General features: G+C 43.3%; 1 protein-coding gene across 1 annotated transcript in view; it reads left to right on the top strand.

Annotated features, from left to right (window-relative positions):
• Positions 1-339: 339 nt before the first annotated feature.
• Positions 340-8,286, top strand: part of SYTL4 (synaptotagmin like 4) — a 52,933-nt gene continuing 44,986 nt past the window's right edge. The window contains exon 1 of the mRNA XM_058658658.1: positions 340-468. The gene's annotated coding sequence lies outside the window, so the exon portion shown is untranslated. The remainder of the gene's footprint in view (positions 469-8,286) is intronic.

Raw genomic sequence — 8,286 nt, 5'->3', positions numbered from 1 at the left:
TTGCATATTCAGACTCTATCTTCTTAGAAGTACCTGACAGTTTGACAACTTTTGGCTCAGTTGAACAGGAGGAGGTGATTTTACCATCTCAAGAGAGCCACTACAGATGGTAGTAAAACGACGTGGAGAGGGGAGGTGGGGGGCACATCTACTCTTGGACCCCTATCTTCAGTCCCCAAGTTCCCTTTTCTAACCTAAGAGGTCATCCCTTGAGTACCTTAAGGTTTTGACTGCCAGAGGTTTTCTTTGGGTTGAACGACCCCTACTAAGGAGCGCCAGCGCAGTGCGGCCCCTTTAAGAGCCCAGCTCCTCCCAGCTCCAGGGAAAGTTGCAGCTTTTTCCGCCTGCCGGGAGGGTGAGGAGGGCCGGCCGCTCAGTGGACTTCAGGTCTTCTCGGAGTCGGAGACCCTTCCCTGACTCTGGTCCCGGGACGTCTAGTCTTCTCGCGGCACCTGTTGCTTGTGACAGGTAGGGCTACAGCTAGCGGCTGCCCGCTCCCGCGCTGTCGCTCTGGGACTGCTTTAGACCCCCAGCCCCTCTTCGCTGCTGAAGCGCCCCCACCCCACGTCGGGGACCCACACTGTTCCCCACCTCTTCTTTGCTCCCCACGTCTTTGGTGCTCCGTGGCTGACCTCCTGACCCGTGTCCCATGCTTGCCTCTCTGAACCGCACCCCCACGCCGGGACGCCGTCTGCTTGGGGCGTTTCCTCCTTAGCACTTTTCGTTTTTCACTGGCAACTTCTGACCCACGCGTGGCTAACGCTGACTGTGTCCGTTGGGTGCTACTCCCTTGCACCCCTCTTGCAGAGTGCCCAGGCTCTTCCCACCAGCCGGAGCCCGGGTTTCTCCTGAGAACTGGCCCTTAGGGGCGGGGGTGGGGGTAGGATCCAGGCTGGGACGTACCTTTCCGTGGGTTCTTCTTTCGGGATCTCTGTCATGCACTGCCTCCTGACGCCGGACCTCCGGGCTGGCTGCCTTGGCCTTGACCGGCCCTTCACACCACCATGAGGTCAGTTGGCCCCAAAGCACTACCACAGTGGGCTTCTTTTGCACTTAGGGCTGGGAACTTGACTGGGGGCTCTGGAACTGAGCTATTTTTTTGGGTCTCCTTTCATTGCTTCTTGGCCTTTTGGCTAAGATCAAGTGTATTTGTCTCCCTTCAAGCAGGCAAGGTGAGATTTGCCCCTGAAGCAGGGTCTCCAGAACCCTCAGAAGGGGTGCAGAACACCTGTGTCTCCTGTGATAGTTCTTAAAGGGACATGCAAAGGTGTTCCTCTAGCCCTCAACATTAGATCAGATGGGGTTTGGGGGCTTGAAATCATTTGATTACAATTCTGGTGGCTTGAGAAAAAAAAATGTTTTTTTCATGAAGCAACCAACTTTCCGCAAGCCTCTGCCTCTTCAGGGCCTGAGACCTTAGCATTCCAGAAGAGTTCTTTTGACAGGTCCAGCCCCACACGTGGTGGACGTGTGAGGCAGAAATTAGTCTTAGGTACATTTAGGACCTCCTGCTTTTAACTGCCTTTTTTTCTGCTCTTTTACCTCCCGGCTCCCACCTCTCATAAATCCATTAATATCAACAAGTTAATGACCTAAAATGTTTACCCACTACTGTGGAGGGAACAGCAGTTTAAGCAGAATTGTGGCCCTGATGGTGTTCTGGCTTTCTGTTTAGTTTTTTAATCATCAGCAAGAAATCCCAGGAGAAAAAGCCCAAGAACTTGACTTGCAAGACTTGTGTATTTGATAACGGATGAACATTTTTGGTCACACAATTTCAAGTGCTTTACTCTGGGTCAGACCAGTGAAATGGAGCTTAGAGGCCATTCTAGGTTCTGGAGTAATTGGTGTGTGAGTCGGTGTACCATTCTGCTTGACGCTCTCTAGACTTTCCCTTTAACGGTGGCTAGTGGTATGGTTGTTAGAAAGCACTGAGTTAGGACTGTGGGAAGTTCTTTCATCCTGTCTCATACAATCCCCATGATGACTGCAATGCACACTATGGTTATAACCATGTTGGGAGGAAAAGGAGACTCCGAGGTTAGCACTGCCTTCTAAACATCCAACTGACAGAGTCAGGCAGAGCTTGGGTTCTTATCCTGTCATACCATGTCTGTAATGCTGGAAGTTTGGAATACTAAATCAATTGTGGGCAAAGACTACCTTGTTAAGAAACTTCCCTCCCAAGCTGCGGTGTATCTTTGGGTCCTTGATTTCACTTTAGATACAGTGCAAATACTAAGGACCACTTTCCTCACTGACGTCTTACCCGCTTCATTTACAACATGGGGCCAGCTGCCACATTGCCAACTATCAGCACAGCCGTCCCTCCTCCAGTGTTCCCGAATGATGAACAAACCCTCCTGGGCTGTCAGCTCAGGGCTAATTGTCCTGAAGTTAGAGGAGAGTAACCCTGGAATCTAGGCATGTGCGCCAGGCGCCTCTCCTACTGGTTCAGAGAGAAATGAGTACGTGGTGAGTGATAAGGATTTCCGAACAGCCAAGCAGAGAGCCTGAGGGTGATGGTGTACTTGTCATGGGATGAATGGAATATTGTGGGCCGGGTGAGGTGGGGAGAGAATGTCTACCCTGATCCCACCTCTGAGACTTTGCTGAAACTATCCCAGCTGCTCTTTTTAAATTTTTTTCCAGAAAATCAAGCTTGTCACCTATACCCCCTCTACAATCATTAATTCCTTTTCATCTGTCAACATTTAGCTCTAACATTACCTCCTTTGGGAAAACCTTACACACATTTACTCCCCCAATTGGAACTGATAGTTAGCCTGTGTCCTAAAGTGCTTCTATTAGACCTCAGTAAAGTCCTTACTACCACTCATAACTGCTTTTGTCACCTGGAAGGCTGTAACCTCTGCAAGGGCAAGCTATGGATCTTGGAGTTCCATTTGTCTAAAACACAAAAGATTAACAAACATTTATGCTGGAAATGGGGGAAATCATGCCTTTCAGAGACTGAGCTCTGGTAAGCCATCAGGGTTTAAATGGCTATCATTTGAAAATCAAAAAGCAATAAATTTTGATGAGAATGTAGGGGAAAAGGTACCCTAACCCATGTAAACTAGTAATGTAAACTATATAGAATGTAAACTAGTACAACCCTCATGGAGGGTGGTATGGAGATATTGTAGAAATCTGAAAATAGATCTACTAGCTGTCCCATGCGTGAGAATTTACCCATATTAAATGAAATCAGCATATGAGTTATTTGTACATCCACGTTCATTGCAGCTCATTTCAAAATAGCTAAGATATGAAATCAACCTAGATGTCCATCAAAGGATGACTGGATAAAATAAATGTCACACGCGCATGTGCGCGCGTGCACACACCAACGAACACTACTCAGCCATAAACAGAATGGAATATTGTCTTTTGCAAAAAATGGATGCAACTGGAAACCATTATGCCTCATGAAATAAGGTGGTCCAAGAAAAATAAATGTTTATACTGATCTGTGTATAAAAACACATAATCTATATGAGTGAGATTGACATTTTGAGATTTGATTATTTTTTACTGCCTTTGTCTACACTCTTAAGGGACAGTAGGGTTTTTTTCTTACTTGCTATTTGTTGAATCCCTTACCTAATGGAGTTTTAACCCTGTAATTATGAAGTAAACTGAAAATATGCTGTTATAAAAATAAAAAATGTAAAAGGAAGGAAGGAGGAGAGTGGGTGGGGGAACATGGGCAGGAGGGAGGGTAGGGCAGGAAAGCATCACTATGTCCTTTAGTCTGTATTTGAAATATGTGAAATTTATTCATTTCATTTAAAAATGTTTTACCAGTTTAAATGTTTTTATTTGTTTATGTAAGTAAATTAAGCTTATGTGTTTGTATGTGTGTCTATGTGTGTGTATGCACATGTGTGTGAAGATACCCTGAAGTCTTTAAAATCTTGTGCCTAGGATTTTGGACCTAAATGTCACTTGTATATGCAGACTTTTTTTTTTTTTTTACCATGTTATTTAAGCTTTCAGCCTCTCATCTACCTTAATGGATTTTCCTAGCTTTCTGTCTATCTTTCCTACCCTGGGCCACCCCTCTTCCCATCACATCAAATGGTAATATAAACTCTGTGTTGATAGGGACTGCTGTCTCTTGAATTCAACTGTAGACTCCAGGGCCCAGACCTGAGTCTGGTACATTGTAGAAACATATTACCATCAGTTAAATACACGAATTCCTGACAGTTCCAAAGTAAGAACTGACATTCTTTTGTGCTATCCTGGAGGTGAAAATAAGTCTGCCCACTTTGTAGCCCCATAAGTGTAAGGTTGCCCCAGGCTAGTTCTTGCAAAGATTTCCTTCTGCTGAGTTTGGCTTTAAGATTGAATTTCTGATAATAACCCTGGCCCAGTTGAAAGTGCTTACCTCTACCTGCCCCCATTCTCTTTTTTAAAGTGTGAGTCTCTGTATGGAAACTTCTGAAGTTTAGAAGGAGAACTGCAAAGATGCTATGCTCCTTAGTATAGGAAGGGAGTTACACTGGGAGGAGAGGGTGTGAAATATCAGATTTCTTGAGGCCTCTTGGGCAGTTGGCAAGCTCAGTCAGAGGCTGGAGAAAGTTGCTGTCCCACAGGGAAGTGAACAACTCAAAACATAAATGATTCCACCAGTTAGGCATCTGGCCTCATGTCAGCCTTAGTGTTTTAGGTGTAGGGTGGTTATTGGCTTGTGAACATTATGGAGCTATATAGATGAGCGTTGCTTCTGTAGGACCTGGTCAGTTTGATGTCAGGATTGTGCAGTATTAGAAAATCAGTATATGATGTTTTGAAATGTTTAGAAAGAAGTAAGTAAAAGGGCTGAGTCCATTTAATGACAGGTCTGGAAGGAGTTAGGACTTTGTTTAGGTGGTAAATATGTGAATGTCTCCTTTTAATACATATTCACTTTTTAAAAAACTCAAGTTTGTATTTTAAAAAAATGGTTTAGCCTCTTCTAAATTTGTCTCTTCCACCCATGAACATTGGAGTGACCAAGGGGCCAGTGTGGTCTTACCCCTATCTGGAATCTTCCTAGAGGCTCTTGCTCAGCCCCATGGCATTAAGTTGCATCTACCTAGATGCTCATCACTCCCATGTAGATGTATTCTGACTTTCGGCTTTTTCTAAGCTGCAGCCTGACGTATTCAGTAACTTATTTGATGCTTCTACTTGTCTATCAAATAGAAATGTCAAATATAATGTGGCCTAAATAGGATTACCTGATTGCTAAGGGTCACCTTTGATTTCTCCCCACATTCAGTTCATCAGGAAGCCCTGCTCACCTGAATTGGAAACTTACATTGTGGCCCATGCAGTAAACATCCATGTACCATGCTAAAGTGTCTCCTTGTAAATATGCATGTATTTTTGTGACATAGTATCTTCTAGGAAAATTTTCTGTGTCAAGGACATGTTCATTGAAAAGTACAGTATTTCTGTTAGGCTGGAGGGATACGTCTTAGCAATCCACTGCACTGCATTGGACCACAGTTAATAATGTATTGTGTATCTTAAAACTACTAAAAAATAGATTTTAAATATTCCCCCATGAAAAGAAAGATGTTGGTGAGGTGATCTATAAATTGGTTAACCTGATTAGATCTTCTTACATATATATAATTATCACTTACTAATTAGAAATACTCAAATAAAAGATATATACATTAAAAGATTTGAATGTGTTAGGTGAAAGTGACACTCAAAGGGATTTATATTATCACCACTCAGAATTTTTCCTCACAACCTTGCAGAGGGCAATCTTTTCATTTTTTGCCAATCTGATAGGTTATAAAACTACTATTCAACTGATTTAAGTTCACATTCTTCTGGTCAATAGTTAGGCTGAGGATCTTTTCTCTTTTCTTGTGTTTTAACTATTTTTTTTTGTTTTTCATGAGACTTGTTCTTTCATAATCTTTATACATTTTTCTTTTGGGTTATTCATTTATTTGTAAGAATCTATGTTCATTACAGATATCTACCCATTTCCTGTTATATAGTGCAAGTTTATGTTTTTCTCTCTAGTCTGTGATATGTCATAACTTTGTTTATGATGTGCACCTCTTTTGTAATCAGATAAACATGCTATAAAACATTTTAAATCACACACTCATTAGATTTGGCAATTAGGAAGTCAATGATGACATCAGTTCAGGAGGAGAGGAGGCAGATCATAAATGGTTGGGAAGTGGAAACTGAGAGGACCGAAAAGGGGTATAGTACACATATTGAAGGAGCTGGTTCATGGTGAGAAGGAGAGGATTTCTTATAGGCATCAGGGCACATAATAGACTGTTAATTGCTTTTAAAAATTTTATTTTATTTTCAAAAAAGATTTATTTATTTTTATTGAAAAGGCAGATCAGATTTACTGAGAGAAGGAGAGACAGAAAGAAAGAATTTCCATCTGCACGTTCGCTCCCCAAGTGGCCACAATGGCCAGAGCTGAGCCAATCTGAAGCCAGGAGCTTCTTCCAGGTCTTCCACATGAGTACAGGATCCCAAGGCTTTGGGCCATCCTCTACTGCTTTCCCAGGCCACAAGTAGGGAGCTGGATGGGAATTGGGGCAGCTGGGACGCAAACTGGTGCCCATATGGGATCCTGGTGCTTGTAAGGCGAGAATTTAGGCATTGAGCCAGGCCCAAACTATTAATTGTATTGTATTTTATTTATTTTTTTATATATATTCATTTATTCATTAAGTACATTGTATTACATGACACAATTTCATAGGTACTGGGATTCCCCCCACCCCCTTCACCCCAAACCCTTCCCCCATGGTGAATTCCTTCACCTTGATGCATAACCACAGGTCAAGTTCCGTTGAGATTCCCTAATTAAAAGTTCACACCATACAGAGTCCAGCATCCCACTTGTCCAGTTCAAGTTCAACGGCCTCTTAGGGAGGCCCTCTCAGGTTTGAAGGCAGAGCCAGCAGAGCGTCACCTCGATCAATTAGAAGCTCCAACATATCATCAGCAACAGTCCAGGTATGATGAGGCTGGTGCAGAGTCCACTGATTGACATAGTCCGTCTTAGAGTTTCCCCTTGTCCAGTTTTCCGCTGGAAGCATATAGCTGAGGTGGTTGATTGATCTACTCCATTTTCCATCTTTTCTTGGTTAATGTGTTGATTCCTCCATTTTGTTCAGGGGAATCCCCTAAAAAACTTTGAGGCATTCCCAGTCCAGGCTCCTACATGTACTACTAGTAAGCACAGTGCCCGCCACCGTCCATCACTCCGATCAGCTGGTGGTTTTACCCCCTGGGTTGGTTCTATTCTGAGCCCCGGCCTCCATTGGAACCAATGAGTATCGCAGCTCTTCCCGGCTCTGCCCATCACACTCTCGTCCCTCACCTAAACCAGTGGAAGGTGTGCTGGTTATTAATTGTATTTTAAATATAGGAGAAGGATGAGCCCATGTATGGGTAGATGGCATAAAGCTTGATGGTGCAAGTTTCCTTCAGAAACAGGAGGGTAGGGTGTCAGAATAAAAGGGGAGCTGGGACAAACTGGACGTAGAGAAAGGGCAGGAGATAAATGGTAAAGAGAAGGATTGGCGATGCCATGGAGATGAAAAGATCTATGGAGGGACAGGATTTTGAGGCAGGTTCCTCCTGACTAGACAAGTAAAGGACAGAAATGGCATTTAAAGGAATAGAAAGTGGAGTTTTGTTTATGATCGTATTGCCTACATTATGTGTATGTATGTCAAAAAAATCATGTTGCAAACCAGAAACCTGTACAAGGACACTATTAAAAGTTCACGAAAAGTAGAACTAGAAGCTAACTTAGTACAAAAACTTGAAATTCATAATAGGATGGAATCTACAAAAATATTGTGGTGGGCCCAGCGTGATAGTGTAGTGGTTAAAGTCCTCACCTTGCACACCCGGGATCCCATATGGTCGCCGGTTCTAACCCCAGGGACCCTGCTTCCGATCCAGTTCCCTGCTTGTGGCCTGGGAAGGCAGTTGAGGATGGCCCAAAGCCTTGGGACCCTGCACCTGCATGGGAGACCTGAAAGAGCTCCTGGCTCCTGACTTCAGATCAACTCAGTTCCAGCCATTGCGGCTGCTTGGGGAGTGAATCATCAGACGTAAGATCTTCCTCTCTGTCTCTCCTCCTCTCTGTATATCCACCTTTCAATATAAATAAATAAATCTAGAAAAAAAAGAAGAAAACTTATTAAAAAAAGATTGTGAAAATGTCTTTTTTAAAAAATGGTGCATGACTTCATATTATCTTTCAATTCCCTTTACTACAAACCTTTT

The sequence above is a fragment of the Ochotona princeps genome, chromosome X (assembly GCF_030435755.1).
Source record: "Ochotona princeps isolate mOchPri1 chromosome X, mOchPri1.hap1, whole genome shotgun sequence".
Taxonomy (NCBI): domain Eukaryota; kingdom Metazoa; phylum Chordata; class Mammalia; order Lagomorpha; family Ochotonidae; genus Ochotona; species Ochotona princeps.
This window is presented reverse-complemented; position numbering and strand designations above follow the sequence as displayed.